At 38.4% G+C, this 23,134-nt stretch overlaps 1 long non-coding RNA gene and 1 pseudogene across 1 annotated transcript in view; both read left to right on the top strand.

Moving 5' to 3' along the window:
• Window positions 1-7,416: 7,416 nt before the first annotated feature.
• LOC138804028 (uncharacterized) overlaps window positions 7,417-23,134 on the top strand; it is a 44,727-nt gene continuing 29,009 nt past the window's right edge. The window contains exon 1 of the long non-coding RNA XR_011365131.1: window positions 7,417-7,500. This is a non-coding gene — a long non-coding RNA (uncharacterized lncRNA). The remainder of the gene's footprint in view (window positions 7,501-23,134) is intronic.
• LOC138804030 (U6 spliceosomal RNA) lies at window positions 19,875-19,971 on the top strand (annotated as a pseudogene).

Below are 23,134 nucleotides of genomic sequence, written 5' to 3' on the forward strand. Positions count from 1 at the left end.
CCGCCATTTGTTTAAACCAGGGGACTGGGTGTTTGTTGGAAGACACAACCTGATATTTCTGGAACCACGGTGGAAGCGAACTTACATGGTGCTACTGGCTACACCTACTGCCCTTAAGGTGGATGGCATTGCTGCTTGGATCCACTGCTCCCACCCCAGACCAGCTGAACCCTTTGCCCTGGACAACCGTGGGGAAATATGGGAAGTCTCCAAGCATCCTACCCAACCACTCTGCATAAAACTCAAGAAAAAAATGAGCTGATTATTATTGGTATTGTTGTTTAATAGTATGGCTAAGGTCAGTTAGGGACCATACCCATTCAAGATCAAGAGCTGTTGTAGTTTAGTTTGAGGCTGGAGCCACAAGACCATAAGTCAAGGGGGGAATGAAGGGTTAAAGTTTTGAGGCAGAGACCACTTGTTGCTTGTTTCTAGCAGAGCAACACGTGGTGGTAATCTAAACACCTGGTTGGTTGTGTGCCTTTATAAACTCTGCAAATCTTTACCTTTGGGCTCTTCTCCTAGGTGCTGCTGTGTTGGAGTGTAGGATGAGACCCGAGCTGCAGACCGTTTAAATAAAACCTTAAAACAGCTGTAAAGTCTGACACTCGGTGGTCTTTTTGGTGGGGATCCTGCGACTGGGGTATAACAATGTTTCCATTTTTCTCTAGTACTCCTCGAGATTTAGACTAAGGGTTTGTGTGGAGTGGCTCCTCAGTGAATTCCTGAGGAAACCATTTGAAGCCTTCTCAGGAGAACGCCATTCAAGCCAGCAGAGCAGGAGAGTCTCTGAGACTATTTTCTCCAATAAACCACCAGAGAACCAGAAGTGAAGCAATGGCCCAGAGGGTAGAGCTCCAGCTTTAAGAGAGAAAACTGAGTAGGAGATACAATCCATACCAGGCAGGAAAGCCTGGGAATTGCTTAGGTCCAATTAACTACCAGCTGGCGGGAAGTGGAGCTGTGGTGGTGGTAGAGACTCAGCCTTGAGCAAAACAGCTCAGGAACACATCGGGCCCTGAGTTTAAATCCTGGGATGGCCACAAAAACATTCAAAAAGAGAAGGCCAAGTTTATGTATCAGTGCCCTACCTACATATGTGTGTATATATATATTACCTCCCATAGTGCAAACTCTGCTTTTATTTACTGGTTTATTTTTCAGATATGCTAGTTGTACATACTGCATCATTCTCTTCATTTCAGGCCCATTGCTTTTCTCTTCCAGGGTTCTAGGCCTGCGTCTTTATATGATGCACACTGAAGCTCTCAGCAGCCTTTATTTACATTTTATTATGAGGGCAATCCAGGAAAAATCACAAATCTGGCAAGGGTTTCTTAGAAGTAACCGGTATTCAGAAAATTAAACTTGAGAACATAAAATGGTAGCATACTTATGTAAAAACTACCATTAAGAAAAAAATGAAGGAGCTGGGAATATGGATTAATGAGAGAGTGCTTGCCTAGCATGCAAGAAGCCCTGGGTTTAATTCCTCAGGCACCTGTATACAGACAAACCAGAATATATGCTGTGGCTCAAGTACCAGAGTGCTAGAGACAATTCCCAGGCCTTGAATTCATCCCAATAACTGGCAAAGAGATAACTACCTAGGTAGGATGGTAGGTAGATAGATAAAAAGAAAGAGAGAGAGAGAGAGAGAGAGAGAGAGAGAGAGAGAGAGAGAGAGAGAGAGAGAGAGAGAGAGAGAGAGAGAGAGAGAGAGAGAAAGAAAGAAAGAAAGAAAGAAAGAAAGGAAGGAAGGAAGGAAGGAAGGAAGGAAGGAAGGAAGGAAGGAAGGAAGGAAGGAAGGAAGGAAAGAAAGTTGATAGATGAATCTGTTTTTGACGTCAGAAGGAAAGAAGGGAACATTCCCAGTCATAAGGCTTTCTGCAGTGCGCCAGGACACCAGTATCGCCTTCACACAAATGCAGAGTAGGATGACTGTCTCTGTCCGACTTCTCAGGCATCCAAGAGCCCCAGAGTCAAGAGGGCAGAGACAGGTTCTAACTCAGGTGCTTGGAGACAGAAGATAAATGGCCCTGCCCCTCCTTGGACTGGGGATTTGCATTAATGATGTAGAGAATGAAGTAAGGAGAATGGACTGGGAGAGATAGAAGGGCCTTCAAACTTGAGAAATTGAGAGTCAAAAACCTACTACCTAAGACCAGAGAGCAGGGTTTTCTACTCTGTTCCTCCCCTCTCCAGCCCTAGACTGGCTTTCTATTGGTAATCTAAAGATAGCCTGAGGCTCCCTTCACATGAGGAAGGAAGGTTAATTAGTCATTGTTTGAAGAGAGTGAGAAAAGCCTGATCCTGCTGTAACTCTAACAAATGTTTCAGGTTGCCCCCATTGCTGGCTGTGCCTGGAATGAATGAAGTGGTTTTGCAGCTCACTTCCGTGATGAATGTGTATATTCTGCCTCCTAATCCTGGAGGCCTAGTTCTCTGCACCTAGCCTGGCTTTTGAAACTGTTTTCTGTCCTTCAAATACAGTGTTACACTGGAGTTCTTCCTGCTATCAGAGTTAGGGCTTGGATCCTGAGAACTTCATTTGAACCCTGATTGGGTCAATAATATTTCTTTCCTTCTTCTGTAGCTCAAGAACTCCAAGAACATTTAGAGTGCAAGTAACTTCTCATCACCAAGTGAAACAGGAATTTCTTAAGCATCTGACCTTTCAGAACAGGAAATCAGAATGTCCTAGACTTCCCTGCCTTGGCTGGTTTCACCCTATGAGAGACCTCAGCCTCCTGAGCAAGCTTGATGGGCGTGAGGTATTGGTTCTCTGCTAGGGTCAGAACTGTAATGACATTGACAATACAAGTCAACTGCTTATCACAAAGTGCTTGGGGAGCATATTAAGACTTTCAACAATGTGCCTTTCAGAACCCTGTAGGACATAAGTTTATAATGCTAGAGTCTGAGAGGCTGGGCTTATGGATGTTCTACACTTGAACCTTGAGGTCTGACTCAAATTCTGGTGTAAATCAGCATTCATTTTCCTAAAAATATTTTCATAAGTAGCAAATAGGAAAATTATTTTGATTATCCCTCAATCTTTTTCCAGTTGTGTGTCTCAAACTGAAGCCTGGGTGCTGTCTCTGAGCGCTTCAGCTCAAGGCAAACATTCTACCACTTGAGCCACAGTGCCACATGGGGTTTTTTGATGGTTCATTGGAGGTAAGAATCTAACAGGCTTTCCTTCCCTAGGCTGTCTTCAAACTGTGATCTTCAGATCTCAGCCTCCTGAGAAAGTAGGTTTCCAGAGCCACTGGAATCTGGAGTATTGTTTTTGCCAGACCTGGAGCTTGAAATTAGGGCCTGGATACTGTCTTTGAGCTTCGTTTTCTCAAGGCTAGCACTCTATCACTTGAGCCACATCACAGCTTCTGGCTTTTTCTGAGTATGTAGCACTGAGGATTCAAACCCTGGCATTCATGCATGCTGAGCAAGATCTCTACCACTAAGCCACATTTCCAGACCCAACCTTATGATTTTTATCCCTCAACTTGCCTATCCACAAGAAAAGGCTTCTGAGTATAAATCATCTAAACAAATCCGTATAGGAAGTTGTCCAAAGATAAATAAGACAAAACTCATACTGGGGACAGACTCTAACCATGTGATGACTTGACAAATGCCTCCATTTAATTATTATATTTCAAAACTTAATAAAGTATTAATGAAAATTAGTCAATGTACTGAATTATTGTGTATAATTTTATAATATATATACACAACATAATAAATATTATGTGTATAATAATACTAAATACAATAAACAATAAAATGAGTAAAATGAAAATTAAATACAAAATTAATAATAATAATCATAATATGAAATATGCATACATATTTACCTATATATCTTTTTTTTTTTTTTTGTCGGTCGTGGGGCTTGAACTCTGGGCCTGAGCGCTGTCCCTCAGCTCTTCAGCTCAAGGCGAGCGCTCTACCACTTGAGCTACAGCGCCACTTCTGGTTTTCTGGTGGTTTATTGGAGATAGGAGTCTCACGGTCTCTCCTGCCCGGGCTGGCTTTGAACCGCGATCCTCAGATCTCAGCCTCCTGAGTAGCTAGGATTACAGGCGTGAGCCACCAGCGCCCAGCTTTTACCTATATATCTTATATTACACATGTACACAAATATTTTTTCTATTGCAGGGTCTTAATTCAGGCCCTGGGAACTCTAGCTTGAAAATTTTTTCCTCAAGGACAGGGATCTTAGCCTTCACCCAAGGTGCAAAAGAGTTACATGGACAGTGAGCTCAAATCCCAGCAATGGCAGAAATACTGGCCCCAGTTCCCAGACAGTGACTTAGTATTTGTAACAGAAACAGTTATGTTTATTCAGTTACATAATGAACACTGAAAAAAAATCAGTATAGAATTTTGTACAGCTGTTCAGACATACATCCCTTAACCCCAAAGTGCTTTTTGAGCACTACATAATGGCCTCCATTTAATGAAGGTGATTGTTTAAATGCTTCATAAAGTATTAATTAATATCGACCAGTATCCTATTATGTAATTGTGTATAATTTTATCCTCGAATCATTCAAGTACTGCCCATTTAATCATGACATATATCACATTCCTTTGGTAATCACATGAATAGGAATGAATTTCATAGGATCTCCTGCCATTTGTTGGTGGCAGCCCAGGATTCAAGCTGTGGGCTCCAGCTCCTACCACTTAAACCTGAGGATAGGGAACTCACAGGTCTGTCTAAGATCATCAGCAAAACCAGGCATCAGTGGCTCTCAGCAGTCCTCCTTAAAACTTACAAGGCTGTGAAAGGAAGATCATGGTCAAAGTCACCCTAGGCAGGACAGTCCTTGAGACTCCTGTCCAACTTGTGCCATCAAAGACAGAAGTAAAGCCGTGTGGCTCAAGTGGTACAGAGCTAGCCTTGATCAAAAACAACTCACAGATTGTGCCCTGATCTTGAGTTCAAGGTCTGGGAACAAACAGACATACACAACAATCTGTGCAGCCATCCGGCTAAAGTGGGTCACTCTCTTGTCCCCAACTGGATTGGACAGAGTTCCCTGGGAAAGGGGCTGCCGTCATTTTGACTCCACCCATTCTGCCTGCATCAGAAGATTCCAGCCACACCTCTATTGTTTCATGGTTCTTTCTGACCAATGGGATACAAGAATGGTGGCCACACCCACATTCCTTGCTGCCCAGTAGCACCTTGATTCTCTGTTTGTTGACACCACTACCTCCCCTCCGACCCTGACCTCGCCTCCCCTGTGCCCCACAGTCTGGCCCACGCCCTGCCACAAATGTGCCCCAGGGGTGGGGGTGGGGGTTGGCCCGAGGATGCCACCCCCATCCCCAGCGACTAGTGTCCAGGATACGGGGAGATGCAGGTTGGGTGAGGAGTGGGCGCCAAAGATCCCCTGGCCTGGAGCAGTGGGAGCCACACAGCAGCACATCTGCGCCCTTCCACTCCCTGGTGGGAGCCCAGTGGCTTTAGTCAGAGGTGGGGAGCAGCATGTCTACACCTGCCTTGGTTTTTTTCCTTTTTTTCTTGGGATGGGAGGTGTTGGATGCAGAAGATAGACACCCTTGCTGTGTGAGCCCTTGTCTTCTGTGCTCAGTCAAACTTTCACCTGAAGACAGAGAGACAGAGAGAGAGAGAGAGAGAGAGAGAGAGAGAGAGAGAGACAGAGACAGAGACAGAGACAGAGACAGAGACAGAGACAGAGACAGAGACAGAGAGACAGAGACAGAGAGACAGAGACAGAGAGACAGAGACAGAGACAGATAATCTTTTTCCTTGTACAGCCTGACTGTGCTCAGGTGAGTGATCCATTGGCAAATTGCAGGTACTGCATGCAGGAGTCTTCTGTCACCTGTCTGGATGTGTGTGTGTGTGTGTGTGTGTGTGTGTGTGTGTGTGTGTGTAGAATTGGGTTGTAACAAGGAGGCCGAATGCTTTGGTAACTTCTACCTGTTATCTTTGGGGCATGTATGGGCTTCACAGCTGAGGTCTGGGGGCCTGGAAGGGTGAGAGGCTTGAAGGGGACACAGCACAGTTAAATTACAAGAACAAGGGAACTGTGTGCAATGGAGCTGTGTACTCCCTTGGGCCTGGTTGGTGGCAGTGGGAGCTTGGGAGGATCTGGGAGTGTGGCCTGCAGGGGATGGCTTCCCAGGAGGACAGAGAGCATGGCCAACTCTTAGTAAGGATATGAGTTCTGCTAGTATGGAGCGCAACAGCATAGGTCAGTCTCTGGGTCTTCTCATAATGATGTCTGATGGGCAAGGCCAACCCTATTTTAAATCTTGAGCTGTGATCTTCAGATCTCAGCATCCTGAGTACCTAGTATTATAGGCATGAGCCTCTGGCACTGGGACTCTGGTTCTTTTTGGTATATTAGGGTTTGACCTCATAGCCTTAGGCTTGCCAGTCAAGTCTTCTACCATGCGAGTCAAGCTTTTCTGTCTTGGGCATTTCTGAGATGGAGAATTAATATATGCTCATTCTGGGCTGGATCATGCTCCTCCGATCTGTGACAGGCCTGAGCCACGAGGCCTGTTCTTCTGTAGTTGGGATGGTAGATATGTAGCGACATGCTCAGTCATTGGTTTAGATGGATTGTTCCAAACTCAGTCCACGGCAGCCAATTCTTGACCAGAGGTGAATCTCTGGGTTGGGCCTCAACCATTGGACTTCAATCTCTTCATGGGACAGTTGTGAGGAAACAAGGGATTGATACAGAGGGATCTCTGGAGCAGGGACAGGCACAGAGGGAGGGGCCATCTGATACTGTTCTTGGCAATTCTGTGAGCATATGATAGGAAAATACCCGGAAAGATCTCAAATGGTGTGTGTTATTAACAGTGCAACAGTTATGGGATTATGAAACAAAACATGGCTCTCTTTCTTTATTACTCTATCCCCATGAGTAACGGGATCACTCACTTTGTTCAGTTTTGAAGCTGGGGAAACTGAGGCATAGAGAAGCCGGGTGACCTACTAATGACTCCCAGCTGACAGGAAGCTCAGCCTGACTTCTCTGCCATGCTCCCTAGGACAATGGGTGCTATTCAGTCCACTTCTTGTGGTGGGAAGTCCACTTCTTTTCAGTCATGAGACTTGAACTTTGGGCCTAGGGCAGCTCCCTGAGCTCCTCAGCTCAAAGCTAGCACTCTACCACTTGAGTCACAGCACCACTTCCAGTTTTTTGGTGGTTCTTTGGAGATAAGAGTCTCACAGGTGTTCCTGCCCAGGCTGGCTATAAACCACATTCTTCATATCTCAGCTTCCATTGTACATAGGATTATAGGCCTGAGCCACCAGCACCTGGCTTAAGTGTAATTTTGACCTTCTTTCTTTCACTTTCTCTCTCAGGAACTGATTCAATGGGTGCTGGAGGAGGTGGTCCAGCAAGCCCATGTGGCTGGAACCAAGGTGGTCCTCTCATTCTCGAGGTAGGCTGTGGGTCAGGAGCTGTCTCGCTCAGTCTGTTGTACCAGCTCCATGAGGTAAGTCCCTCTGTGCCCTGGCTACACTGTGACAGTTATCCATTGTCCATCTAGCCTTACTGGACTCAAGTACTGTGTTCAATGCTCTTTTCTAGCAAAAATTCCTGGCTATAATTATGATACAGAGTTATAGAATGAAAATGTAATGCCATCTTAAGAAAGTCATTTAGGGTTCTGGGAATGTGGCTTCATGGTATGGTGATTGCCTAGCATGCATAAAACCCTGGGTTCAATTCCTCAGTACCACATAAATTGAAAAGGAAACACTGGAAGTGGTCCTGTGCCTCAAGTGGTGGAGGGTTAGCCTTGAGGGAAAAAAAACGCTGAAGAATAATTCCCAAGCACCGAGTTTCAGCCCCAGGACTGCCAAAACAACAGCAACAACAACAATGAACATTTAGTTAGTAAATGCGAAATAAAGAACCCATACTTGGAATATATAATTGCTCCTTCCATACTGATACCTGACAATAGTTCCTAATACATGTACTTTACCTATGTAAGGATACTGTGTTGAAAAAAATGTTTGTTCATTGGGTCATACCAATTAATGCTAGGAATGTGCTTAGATGTCAGGTGAAGATTAATTCTGGAAATTCAAATATTCCAGGCTTTTTAGTGGGGTCACTGCCAATCACAATGAGAAGGATAGTGTAAGTGAGATTCAGAAACTATTTTGGCCAGTCATCTTACAAAACAGGCAGAGGCTAATTAACAGTTGTGACAGAAGAGAAGGAATAACGCCAGATGGAAAGAATAAATGATAGTAACTAAGGTATAGTAGAAACCGTTCTAGGGAACCATTTTTGCTTATTAAAGAACTAGTTATCAACTAGGCTTATTCCTCATTGCCTTTGGCATTCAAAATCTCCTAGGCTAGTTCTTAATCTCTGTGTGATGAATGTATCTCCTTCTATGCTGATCTTTCATACCTGATCTCCTTTGCTTTCTAAAAATCTGTCTTGCTGTATTTATCTATGAACATTTCCTAATATTAAATACACCTACAAAGATGAAAGAGGATGCTAATGTAAGAGTCCCATAGCTCATGAGTCATTTATGTAACAAAATGGAAAAGGAGGACATATTTATTGCTACCTTAATTATTCTGAAAAGCTGCAATGTCACATCATATGGTTCATATTTCCAGTCTTTGTCTACATAGTGACATTAAGTGCACATAAATGCAATTATGAGTGGGGTGCTGGTGGCTCATGCCTGTAATCCTAGCTACTCAGGATGTTGAGTCCAGAGGATTGTGGTTCAAAGCCAGCCTGGTCAGGAAAGTCCATGAAACCCTTATCTTCAATTAACCCCAGAAACCCGGAAGTTGTGCTGTAGCTAAAGTGGTAGAGTGCTCAAGTTGTGCTGAAGAGCTGAGAGACAGTGCCCAGGATTAAGGTTCAATCCCCACAACCAACAAAAAAGTGCAAATATAGGTTTAAGTTTCCCCCAAAGGAATGATGAAATCAATAGTAATCTTCCCAAATGATTTAGTAGTGCACCTACTTTTACTGAGTTATTTGTTATGGCTTCTTTGCTAAACATATTCTCTTCTTTAAAAATTGTCAAATATTAGCTTTATAATAAACTTCATCTAATATTTCTAGGTTCAAAAGAGAAGTCCATAGAGTTGATGTCACTTAGCTTTCTTAGTGTCTTAGTTCAAAGCCAACCCAGGCAAGAGAGTCTGTCAAACACTTATCTGTAATTAAACACCAAAAAAGCCAGAAGTGGAGTTTTGGCTCAAGCAGTGGAGTACTAGGTTTGGGCCAGGTAGGAAAGAAAGACAACTGTTCAGGGACAGGGGCCAGTCTCTAAGTTCAAGCCCCAGAACCAGCACAAACTAAACAAACAAGCAAACCAAACAAACCCTGGGTATTTCTTTGGGACTCTCCTTAAAATAGTGGTGGTCTGAGAAGAGGCTGCTTTTGCTGATCATACTCACTGGATCCTGCTTTTTTGGAATTCTTATTGCTATGGAAAACTCAAGACCAGACTAAAGGAATTGAAAACTGATTCCTGCAACAAGAGAATCATCTCAGGAGTGAAACATCCATCCATAAGACACTTTAAAACCTCCATGTCTTTGCTTCTTTGCAGTAGAACACTTTTAAAACAAAGTTATTTCCTTTTGTTCTATGCCTGCCTTCAAATAGCATATTGTTTCCTTTTGCAAAACTCTCAACCAGAAGTTTACAGACAAGTTTTATATGAGTAAAGGACACACTCAAAAAAGTCAAGGACAGAATTTCCTTCCAGCCTTGGATTCTTTTCTTGTACAGTACAAAGGAAAGCAATAGTAAACTTGAACTTTGTCATTTCTCTATGTTAAATTCCTCTCCTGGGATCAGTTTCCACATCCAGTAACAGTTACTTCCACTTACTTCCAGTAACAATTTATGGTGCTGCTCCAGAAAAAATTGAATGTTTTCTGGCTTCATTGAAATAGCACAAAGACACTTTTGGACATGAGGTAACACGTGTTTCAGAGACAACTTAGTAAAGACAAATGCAATTTAAATTGCTTATAAATACATTATCCATGAGAATATTTTGTTCAAACTTCTCATGTGCTCTGTAAATTAAGGTGAATTTTAAATGGTAAGAAGGTTCTCAGATAATTTTTTGTGAGTCTATATGCTGTGCATTAATTTCCCAACTGTACATGAGTTAACCATAAAAGAAACAATAGCAATTATAGGAGAAAAAGAAGTTCTGTGTTTATGTATAAGTGTTCAATACAATATACAAGACTCTACAAATAAAAAATTGAAACAATAAAGCCAAGTCCCATATGTAGATTTATGGGAGTGATATAGAGAAAGCATTACCCCTAAGTGGAACGTGAAGCATGAGGCCACTCCCTTTCTAAATCACGCTTGCTAATCATGTAAATGTGCAAAAAGGAGAATGGAAAAATGATTCTTTTTCCAATGCAAGTCACATATGTGAGAACAGACTTAACTGGAAAAAAAGAGTCTATCTTGAGGGAACAGGAATTATACTAGCAATGAACCTGGTGGCTAAGATCACATTTCTTGTTCTTTCCTTTTCTTATATTCCTTTTTATTGTTGTTTTTCGTGGCACTTGAAATATGGGACTGGGCACTGTCCCTCTGAAACGCAGCTCAAGGCTAGTGCTCTTCCACTTGAGCTGCAGTGCTGCTTCCAGTTTTCTGGTAATTATTGGAGAAAAAGAGTCTCCAGGACTTTCCTACCCGTGCTGACATTAAAACCCAATCCTCAGATTTCACAACAACTTGGTTTATGATCACATTTCTAACAGTGTACACTCAGGATATGTATTGTATATGTTCATCTAACTTTATATGAATTCTTGAGTTAAAAATCTGGGCTACAGTTAGACTTTACACTCACAAAAGTGTTTGAAGTTTAAAAGTTGATACTCCTAGAAAATTAAAACCTAAGAATGTAAAGGAGTCTGGGAGGTTCAATTTGCATCCAGCTTGGACAGTATAGGCTTTGAGACACTACCTATAATTAACCAGCCAAAGCTGGGATACCAGTCACGAGCAAGATTGCTGAATTACAGCTTTAAGTTTTTGCATACATATATACATACAAACATACACATGCACACAGAGGCACTTATAGGTGCACACAAAAATACACAAATGAAACAACTCTCAGAATATGTAGAAAAGTTAGAAAACAATAGAAAATTGGTCCTGAGTAAGACTAGAATCAAGTGATAATTTTTAATATTAGAAAGCCCTCAAGTGAACTTTCCCCCAGAAGTTGAGAATATTACATAGGTAGGGACCAGAGATAGTAAGAGAGTCAAGCAATCATTCTTAACGGGATAGGATACATAGTGGAATGAATCAGGGAAGCCTGCAGGTGCATCAAAAAATGTTCATATCCTGTGTCAAATGTTAAAACACCTTTGAAAATAGTACATAAACAGTCTGAGCAGTCAGTCTAGTGTATAAAATCATAGGAGAAGTTCAGAATTTCTACTCTGTTTCTAGATTAAATAAACAAACTATGCCAGGGCAATGTGATACAAGCCTGGAATTCTAGCACTCAGACAAGAGATAAGAGAGTGGAATTACATAATGATCCCTTCCCTGGACCAGATAGAATAATTTTGTCTCAGTAAAACTAACCAAACAACAAGAAAGGAATACACAGTTAGAAGTTTGGCCTAATTTTTCATTATGTTTTGAGAAGTCAAGTTTCCTATTGAATGCACCTCATATATATCCTCACTTGTGTTTTAAATGCTCTCATCATTACAGAACATTCGTAGATGCAAAAGAGCTCATAATTCCCATCCCTCATTCTGTTGGATTCCAAATAAATGTTGAAGGATTACAAAAGCTTAAGACTGGAGAAATAGCAAAGTTCGTCTAATGTAGGATTTTGTAGACCTTGTTAAATTAGAATTTAGATTTAAAATATATTTTTTGGATTTGTTTGTAATTTCATATTCTATAGGATACTACAAAATTCTTTCAAAGTAGAGGGATTAATTGAAAAATTCACAAATAATTCTGGCATTCTATTTGCCTAGATATTCTTTCACGACAGTTATAATTAGAACATAGTTAATAGATAATTCGCAGAGTTCATGTATACCATGTTAATATGAATAATCTAGACAGAGTTGCCAAAAATGGATGACATTAATTTATACATTGAGAACAACCAATTTTTAAAGGTTTGGTTTAATATGGTATGAAGAGAGTAATTGTGTGACATCTTCTTTCTTCTACCTATATGTACCACAGGAAGCCATTTCCATATTTACGTGCCTTTGTATACATGGAGAGAAATGCTAGCTTTGGGGGTTTTTTTTCAGTTTTTTTTATTGGTTCATCCTAGAACTTGAACTCTTGGCATGGACAGGGTCTCTGATCCTGTTTATGCTCAAGGCTCAAGCCCTACCACTTCAACCTCAGTGCCACTTGGGTCTGGCTTTTGCAGAGAAGTTTTTTGGAGATAAGATTCTAAGAAACCTTTCTGCCTGGGTGGGCTTTGAATCATAATTTTCCTATCTTAGCATACTGAATATCTATTATAGTTAAAAAAGTCTAAATATAAATAATATTTGCAAGTGTTCTGATCTCAAGAATACCAGTGGAGGAAAAATGATGCAGCTCTGTTTATTGTGGTGTTCTTTTCAGAACAAGGAGGGTGTCACATTAGCAGAGGTGTAGTATTTTTTCAAAATAGAGATAAGGTATTCATAATGTGAATTAAGGAATTTTAAGGTATCCCTTACAAGTTGGAAACTGTTGGGCTAGGATGACTTTATGGCATAAATCTTGGGATTGATGGTCATAGACATAATAGCTTACTCTTATAAACAATTGCTTACTCTTGAAGAATTAATTATTACACATGCTTCACAGTTTTATCCTCTACAAGAATGTAGCTATTTTTCTGTTTACTTCTCAATCTGGACACCCCATTGGAAACTGCATCTATTGCAGAATTAATTAACATGCAAACAGGTACTGTTTTGAATCTCTTAGGAATGTTGAGAATTTAAAAATGAGTAGTAGTTAGTCATAGGAATTTTGAAGAACACATATATTCTGTCCTCTTAAAAACTTACTTACTTTTAAAATTATGGGTTTCCATAGTATTAAACTGGGTCCTGTCGTGGGGCCTGAATTCTGGGCCTGGGCGCTGTCCCTCAGCTCTTCAGCTCAAGGCTAGCGCTCTACCACTTGAACTTCTGGCTTTTTTTCTTTTTGCTTATGTGGTGCTGAGAAATCGAACCCAGGGCCTCAGGCATGCAAGGCAAGCGCTCTACCACTGAGCCATCTTCCCAGACCCTGTTTTCTGTTTTAGAATGAGAAAGTACTAAATTTATTCTTTTTTGAAAAATTTGGCAAGTATATTGTGAAAATAGTGTCTAGTTGGATAACATTCAAGTTGATGAACCTCTGATAAATAAGGGGTAATTAATTCAAATTAGAAGCCAAATATTATTGATTTTTAAAATGTTACTACATAAAGAATAATATTTACTGTGCCAATACAGTAAAATTACGTTTTACACAGCTTATTTTTTCAATTTTATTATCAAATTGATGTACAGTGACTTTACACTAATTGTAAGGTAGTGAATAAAAAATATTTCAAACTTGTTACCCCTCCCTCATTTTTCTCACAGTTTTCCTTCACCCCTTCACCCCTCACAAGTTGTAAAGTACATTTCTAACATATTGTCTTGTGAGTATTGCTATTGCATTGGTTTGCCTTTTGTCCTTTGTCTCACCATTGTCTCACCATACAGCAGGGATAAACCATAGGGGAAAACCCCAAAGAAAACAGAAATCACATAGTTCATCAAAAACAACATCCACAAATGAAAAAAAAATCTGGTTCCATATCTTCGAATTCATTTTGCTTAGCATCAGCTAATATGGTTACATATATGCAAAACAAAGCCACTGGAAAATAATAGCTGCATGGATACTATATCATGAAAGCAGCATGTTAACATTTTGATGGTAAAGGTGGAATTAGGATTGGTGAATTTGTGGTTCTGATAAAGGATTTTCAACAGTTTTAAATTTATGACAGGTAAAATTCAATAGTTCAAAATTTTTAATAACTTAGCCTATTAAGAAAATTTAAAATTGCCTGGAAGAATAGGCTCTCATGCAAAGAAATCCAAGGAGACTTAGTAGAGAGGGAGCAATATGGATGAAGATGGCTCTTTTTCAAACTAAACAAACAAACCTCAGAAACCTTGCTGTAATTCCTGTAGGTTCCCTTGGAATTGTCCTTACCCAGGAACTATATTCTCACTGTTTGAAAGAAGGTTATATTGGAATTTAAATTAAAAGTTCTTTAAAAAATAAGGCATCAAAATTTGTGAATGTACCTTCAATTACCAAATAGTAATTCTCTGAAAAAGATAATTTGAGTCAAAATATTTAGGGAGAAAGTGCCCTCCACAATGAAAGAAGGTGTTGGGATTACACATTTCTGTTTGTAACACTTTCCACAATGTCTTTGGACGTGAAGCAGTGAAACACAGAAAAAAAATTTGATTGGATACTTCAAACCAATGATTTCACATTTCTAAGTGGCTCACAAAAAATAATATTCTTATTAATATGAGGTAGTCTAGACTTCTTTTATTACATATGCCAAAAAGTTCAGAAAAGAATTGAGCAAATGGAAAAATTAATAGTAAAATTTTTCTTAGAAGCCTTAGCTAAGCGTATTGACTTCAGCAGTGAAGGGAGGCCAAAACTTTTTGATGTAAATTGTGTATTTTTACTCCCTAAAGTGATTTTACAGAGCCCATTTGGCTCACTACAATGCAGAACTGGTTGAATGAAGACATGAAAATACATTCCACATCCAAATGAGGCAACTTGAAGAGTTTTAAAAGAGAAATAATGAAGATGTAGCAGTGGTGGAGCCCGTATGGTCCTTCAGCTTCACTAGACTGGAAGCCAAGAAGCTGTGATTAATTGGAACTCTGGCAAGAGCTAAGAGTAGGATATAGAAGTAGGACATAGAAGCATTTTCCTTTTGTTACAGACACTTTCTTCCAAGGTATGGGTGATTTAACTCTATTCTCCTCCATACATCTTGGTGAACAAATGAAGACCAAGAGAAAAATAATCTATTAAAATAATTTTGCATAGAATAACTTCACTGTTCCTGATATGGTATCTAAGGAGAATCTTAAGAGAGAAGATTAAAAAGTGCAGTATTTTGTGGTTTCCTCTAAGCATCTTCTTAGCAAAATATATCTTTGAGGTTAGACAATTCTGATTGAACCAACAAGTGATGGAGTACTTATTTTGTGGGCACTTTAGACACAAGAAGTCTTTCAAGGTAAAAGAAAAAAATATATAGCCAAATATTTGTGATCACAGCATCTTGGACTGTTTTCTGGATACAAAGTTTTACATTAGATTTCTACTTATTAACATAGATGTTGTTTCATGGCAACCAAATACAAGAGGGGAGTTTTATGGACTCGCTTGGCCAATTAAACAGCATGAAAGAAGTAAATGGCAAATAATATTTAATGAAATTACTTTGACCAATTACTTTGCCAGAAGAAAGAAGGAAAAATATAATTCAAAATCAATTGACTTAAAAGTATGAAGAAAGAGTAGGGAAGAGAGATTAGAGAAAATATAGAGGATCTTTTCTCTCCAGTGGAGTAATGCGTTCTTGATCTTGTTTCTTCCATTCTACCTCACAAGCTACCAAGTGTTTCTCAGGACTGGATTATCCAGATCAGACAGAAATCTCGTAGAAGTAAGATACTGTATGCAGCAGATATAGGTGATTTATAACCTTAGACAATCTATTTAATTCTGTTGAAAATTCTCCCCTATCCCAAACTTCCCTCTTTGAACAGCTTTGTTTGCTTTTCCCGACTGCCATTCATTAACTGATTAAAATTTTGAGTGGTCATATACATACTCTCTAGAGATTGCTGTTTGATTGTGAGTTTTGTGTGTTTTTGTTTCTAGATGTGTTTTTAACTGAATTTTAAAAGTTTGTGCAATTGTGTTACAATTAAATATATCCATCTAATTGTCCAATGCTCCTAGATCAGAGTCACTCCTTCTATCATTCTCAACCAACCCTTTCTCCAAGATTTATTTCCAATTTACCACTTCCTTCATCACATGTGTACATTCAGTATTCTAGCTGTATTTGCTCCTTGTTCATTTTTCATTCATTTTATGTCTTTACTATAATTCCTCTTTGGTTTCAACTTCTGATATTCATTCTGTTAAATTGTCTATTAATACTTTGAAAGGTTTATATACATTCCATGGAGTTTCAATCCTGCATATTCTTGAAATGATGTCAGCTTATATTTCCATAATTCATTCATCTGCAGCAACAATTTGCAAGACTGGAGACGGGAAGCACCTAAACATGATTTTTTCTCAACCGTTTGAAAGATTAATCTTTAGTCAAAAAGAAAGTTAAAAAATGGCTTAGAATGTATTCCTAACTATGCATTTTTATAAATGGCTTTGTAAAATCGTGTGATTCTTTTATTTTACATGGAATAATATTTTCTACTACCTATAAGTTTTGGAAAAAGAACATTTTAATTTATTCCTAGATAGGAATATGATAGAAATAGAAGACAGATATTATATTTGTCATATCTCTGATTAGTACCCATATTCAAGACTTAAAGTCATATTTCTTACTATGTTAGACAGAGGGAAAACATAAAATAACATATGATGAGGCAACTATTTGTGATTGTTTAAAATGTACCTAATTAAATGATGAAATTTATTAGCTAAGTTTGGGTTTGAAATTTAGGAGGCTGACATATTAAACACATTTCTGAAAGGCCAAACTGAAAAACACAAATTGTGGGTGGTACTATTCTACACTTTATTGAATGGTTGAACATGTTTGGCATTAGTGCTGTGTAAATAATTCAACTCTATTGTAACTTGCTCCCTACACTTGAAAAACTTGTAATGTCACTAAGTATCATCAACATGTCAAATGTTATTTTGGCGTAAGTGATTTTTTTTAATTTAATTTAATTTTATTTGTGAACATACTGTACAGAAGGGTTACAATTACATGGGCAGGATAATGCGTACATGTCTTACCAAGCATTGCAGCCTCCTCCTTTGATTTACCCTTTACATCCCTTCCCAGCCTCCCCCCTCCCCCCCCAATCCCAATCCTTCTCCTCCCCCCCCTTACCCCCCCCCCCCGCACCGACGTTGTAAGGCTCGTTTTGGACATGACAACTTGTAATTCTCATTGTTGCAAGAGGTCCACCTGTATCCTTAAACACTGGTTTTTCTCCATCTCCTCCACAAGTTATACTGACATCAAACATAGTGAAAGCAGGGGTTATACTGTGGGGAAGGGACATACAAAGCAACAAAGAGATAATCTTATAAATGCGTTAGAAACACATGCATGAAAAAAAAAACATTAAAATACATATCTAAGGGTTCATTTTCCTGACCTCACATTATCTGACCTTTTCCGCTTGACTCATACATATACTAGATATTGCAAATAAGGGAAACCATGAGACCTATGTTTCTTTGGGCCTGGCTTCCTTCACTTAATATAATTTTTTCCAAGTTTTTCCATTTCCTAACAAATGGGGCAATGTCATTCTTTCTGATGGAGGCATAGAATTCCATTCTGTATATATACCACATTTTCTTGATCCATTCATCTACTGAGGGACATTTGGGTCGTTTCCATATCTTAGCTATGGTAAATAATGCTGCAATAAACATTGTTGTGCTGGTAGCTTTAGTGTTGTCTTGTTTGTAAACATTTGGGTAAATGCCCAAAAGTGGGATTGCTGGTTCATAGGGGAGATCTATGTGAAGTCTTTTGAGGAACCTCCATACTGCTTTCCAAAGTGGTTGAACAAGTTTACATTCCCACCAACAATGAAGTAAGGGCGAAATGGTTTTTTTAAGTTTATTTGAAAAGGAATATACTTTCAGGAGATTAAATGTAGATTATCATTGGTTTGAGAGTGACATTTTTATACCACAGAACCATGTTGTACTGAACTCCCAGAGTTTTGAAGCACTCCTTAGTGCTTCAAATTTTTTTCTGAATTACATTTGACCTCTAAATCAAGTTTTCGGGCTTTGTTAGACCAATTATAGATCTATCCTTCTAGGAACTATTTTTTTGGCCCACTTATGTTGGAATAAAATCTTTCGTTAATCATAGGTGAGGGATATTAAAAATAATCTTATGACAATTTGTGAACTTTTTCACTCATATGGGCTGGTCATCTGTAAGTTGAATGTTTGAATTACAGTACTTTCTCTCAAATTTTGTGATCTCATCCTTCATTTTAAGTTGCCTTGCATTTCACAATTGCTTACTGCTAATTCCTGCATCTCAAGGAATTGGGGCCCTGAAATATAGGAAATGCGAAATTGAGATTGGTCTTCAATTACTTTGTGTTGATATATTGCATGGGCCTTGGTGAAAAGTCTTGCCCCTGTTATCTGATGATGCAGGTAAATGGGCCTTGGGATCCTAGGACCCATGGGTACTGCAGAAGAATAATATTTTTTAGACATCTTAGCAAAATTTGGGCATAATCAGTAAGAATGCTTCAGAAATATGGACAAAAACAGTTTGGAACAAGCGAGTTAAAGCAATAAACAGAGCAGCAGAGTAAAATCCATTACAGATTAGAGGAAAACATTGTTTTATTATCATGTGGATTCAGAAGACCAAGAAGGGTTATAATGTATCACAAGTTTATACTAAAAAGATTGCATTGATATGTTTTCTAGTCTAATACATATTTGAAACCTAAATATTTATATTCCAATTCTGTTTATTGAAGTAAATAAATATCAATTTATTTGTCAAATTATCAACTAATTCTAGTAAGTTTCATTGTGTGAAATATAAAATCAGCACATATAACTATATATAATATGATTAAAAGACACACATTTTGTATTGTTCTGTTGTAGTTACTGTATCAAAGGCAACTCTGTTTTAAAGTATGATTCCATTATCTCTACTTCTGTGTTTGATAGAGTTAGATCTAAAGCTTTATCATTTGTAGATTTACAGCATGGAGGCAAGAGGAAACACTGTGATTAAAACATTATCAATTTAATGCCTAATAACGAGGAGAAACATATGCACTTCTCCTGCAACTATGAAAATATTTGGTGATAAAAAGGCAGGAGTGTAAGTTCCTGCCAGGAACTTACAGACAGGCCAGGACATTAAGTAATCATGCATACGAACAATTTTTTCACTTCTTGGCTTTAGCTACTTTTAAATGGAAGGTAAAATAAACAATTATATTTTGATAAAATACCTTCTCGTCTGAACAGTTCTGTTTGAACTGTTCATCTCTCTATGATCCCTTGTAACCAAGATTAGTTTTGTTCTAGTAAGAAAATCTTTGCTGTCAGGGTAAGGTATTCTGGTTGGTCTGTTCCCACATGGAAGAAGGGTAAAGGCTAGGGTAGACATTTGTTCCAGTAACACCTCATTTGGGAAAATGTCAGCTGAAGAAGTTTAGAAGTAGCGCTTAAGCAACGCTTAGTTTGAATCCATTAGGTCCACAAAGCTGGATAAATAAGTACTTGAAAAAGCCATCACCTTTGGACCTAACTATAAATAATAGAGAGTATGATCAAATTCCAAATAAAAAGACTTAAGATATTCATTGGCAAAAAAAGTTTGCAAATGTGAGCAATCGACTGATCAATATAATTTTTCCCAATATTCACAGAATTTTAGGGAAATAAGATCGATAGCATTGTTAGGAACAATAAGGTTTCCTTGTTACAAGTAGGCACCCATAGATATAAGCCTGTATAAAGATTGCAGCATTAACTATTAAATTTAGAGGATACTACATGCTTCAGCAGCACGTATACTCAAATTACAATACAGAGATTAACATGGCACTTGCACAAGGTTAATATGAAAATTTGAGAAATATTCCATATTTTTCATTCTTCAGATGCAAGAAATGAAAAAAGTGATTAAAAAGTTGATTACAAAATTAAAAGTGTAACAATACACGTAATTCATATAATTAAATTTAGTTTGACATCAGTGTATTAAATCACCTCAGAAAGGCGTTTACATAGCATAAACTTTACAAAACTTTTCAAATTAGACAACATTGTCATTTTATCCCAAAGAAAAATAATATTAAGACCTAGAAAAAAAGGAATCAAACTGTTTCTATATCGAATACAATCGGAAAGGACACATTAATGAACGTATATATTATAAAATAATATAGAATTCAATGCATATCTAGGAGAAAATAAATTATGAACATTATGCAAACATAGAATATAGAATATTTTAAAATATACTTTTTCAGAGAAGCACCAGAAATATTTTAGTTTCTTTACTACTCATTTCAACAGGTAAATTAAAATTATTTCTTATTAAAAAATCACAAACGCTGAAGAAATTATTATACATGTTTACAAAATCTATTGAATACATTTTTCCATCCAAGGCAGGCAATTCACTTGGAAGAATTCCGCAGAATCCATGAATTTTTACAGTAAAATATTGGTGCTGCCAGGCACTGGTGGTTCATGCCTATAATCCTAGCTAAACAGGAGACTGAGATCTGAGGATCATGGTTCAAAGCCAGCCTGGGAAGGAAAGTCTGTGGTACTCTTATCTCAAATAAACCACTAGAAAACTGGAAGTGGAGCTATGTCTCAAGTGGTAGAGGGCTCACCTTGAGCTGAAGATCACAGGGATAGCTCCAGGCCCAGAGTTCAAGCCCCATGACCGACCAAAAAAAAAAGATATTGTTCTTATTTGGATTGTGAAAATATTTTGTAGGGACACAAAAGATGAACTTGCATTTTTGAAATTTAAGAAACTTAACCTGACCATTAGGACTTCAGTGAACAATTTGTACAGCCTTTTACAACTTCTTAGAGGTAGTGATACATACTTATGCTTTTGGCAATGTCAAATAGAGTTTCTTCTATGTTGTTCTTCAGGCCTGGATTTATATAATGGTTCAACAGAAGGCGATCCAGCGTATCTTTGCTATCTCAATTCTCAACAGTAAGATATAAGGGTGTCAAGAGTCCTTTAGTTTGGGGAAGTGTTACTGTGGCTCAAGCGGTAGAGCACTCTCCTTGAGCTGAAGAGCACAGGGACAGCACCCAAGCCCAGAGCTCAAGCCCCATGACCGACCAAAAAAAAAAAAAAAGCCACAACAACAACAAAAATCAAACAAACAAAAATATTTGGGCTGGGAAAGTGGCTCAGTGGTAGAGCGCTGGCCTTGCATACATGAGGCCCAAGGTTCGATTCTTCAGCACCACATAAGCAGAAAAAAAAGCAGGAAGTGGTGCTGTGGATCAAGTGGTAGAGTGCTAGCCTTGAGCTGAAGAGAAGAGGGACAGAGTCTAGGCCCAGAGTTCAGGCCCCACGACCAGACCAAAAAAAATTTTTTTTAAAAAGTCCGTTAGTTTGGCCATTGGTATCTGTATCATGATGAAGTAAGAAAGAAGCGTCTCTGGTATTATTCCACGTGTATGCACTGTTCAGGGGTGTCCAGTCATCTACAGTTATTGCATGTGCCGCTTGAGACACCAACTCACTGACAATGTCTAAGTGTCCACCGTAGGCTTCTTGAAGAGGGATATACTGATCATCATCCCTACTATTCACATAAGTGGCCTTTTGAGAAAGAAGTCTCCGCACTGTAGTAAGCTGAATATTTTCGACAGCCCATTGAAGAAATATGGTTGGATGCTTCTCCAATGTTTTTTTCTTGCAAGTGATAACATTCCTTACTTTTTCATCTTGTTCCCCATATTCCTAAGAATTGCCTAACCAGAGACTTTGAGTGCCAGTGGGAATGAGATGTCCATGTATTTCCCTAATAGTTCACATTGGTTGAACTGGTCAGAAATATCTGGTGAATTTTCTGCAACTGTTTATTCACCATGATTTATTTTCTCTTTTTCTAATTTTACTATTCGAAATTATTCTAACTGGAGAGTAGGGAATTGATGGAGAGCAGAGGAAAGATATTCCTCCATATTCAAATGTACACACTGAAAATGAGGACAAGTGATGTCTTCATGTGCAGCTTATTCTAGGCATGAGAAAATAGGAAATAATGCCTTCCATATAAATGATTGGGGAAATGGCAGAGCAAAAAGTGAAATGATACAACCAAAAATATAAAAGCAAAATAAATTAGGATAATTATGGAGCAATCGTGTTATATATGAGAACCATGAAAGGGAGAGAGAAAGAAAGAGAAAGATGTGTAATGACGTAGCTAGCCACATAATCCATGCCTCTGATCAATTTGTAGAGCAAACAAAATTTTATTTTTTAAAAGAGATGGAAATCGAATTTATGTATTTACTTGAAGTTAGTAAATACATTTTTAGTAGCCTACGTAAAGAGACATAACTTTACCAAACTACAGACAGTAAAATAAATCCTTGATAGTTCTAGTAACAGATCTGACTGAAATCAGTTGAATCATACTTTTCTTGTACAATGAAGGAATAAGAGGGTAGTAAAGCATCTAGAGAAGGCAGGGAGATTGTATCTGTGACAAAACTTTGTGGAAATTGGTATTGAGGATTTCTTACTGGTGATCCACTTGCACTGGAAGCATGATTCTGAAGTATTGCTTGCCGATTCTGAACTATTGATTTGATTATTATATTCTCCAAGAAGAAAATGAGAATTGATAGTGAAGGACTACTAATACATTTTGACCTTCTCACTAAGCACTTTCAATCATCAAAATCACATGAAGACAATAGACAGGCCTACTTTTTAGATGAAAGCAAGTGTCTTATAAAAACAAGGAATGTATGTAGTCATGCAAAGGACTTCTATTTTACCAATGCCGCATACATTTTTCTAATGTTGGGTACCAATAAATAATGGATCTATTAGAAAGCTCTTAAGGCTCCTATGTTTAATAGTGAGTTCTCTTACACTATATCATGGTATTTTTTGTGTATGGTTTTAAGAATAAATTTACATTACTAACTTGAATTTCTGACAGGACAGTATCATCACTGTACATCTTGCTTCTATACTCTCATTTTAAAATTACCATCTAAGTATGTGCATTAGATAACTATATAGGAAAAAGTAG

This window comes from Dipodomys merriami, unplaced genomic scaffold, assembly GCF_024711535.1.
Source record: "Dipodomys merriami isolate MVZ:Mamm:240054 unplaced genomic scaffold, mDipMer1.0.p SCAF_352, whole genome shotgun sequence".
Lineage (NCBI taxonomy): Eukaryota > Metazoa > Chordata > Mammalia > Rodentia > Heteromyidae > Dipodomys > Dipodomys merriami.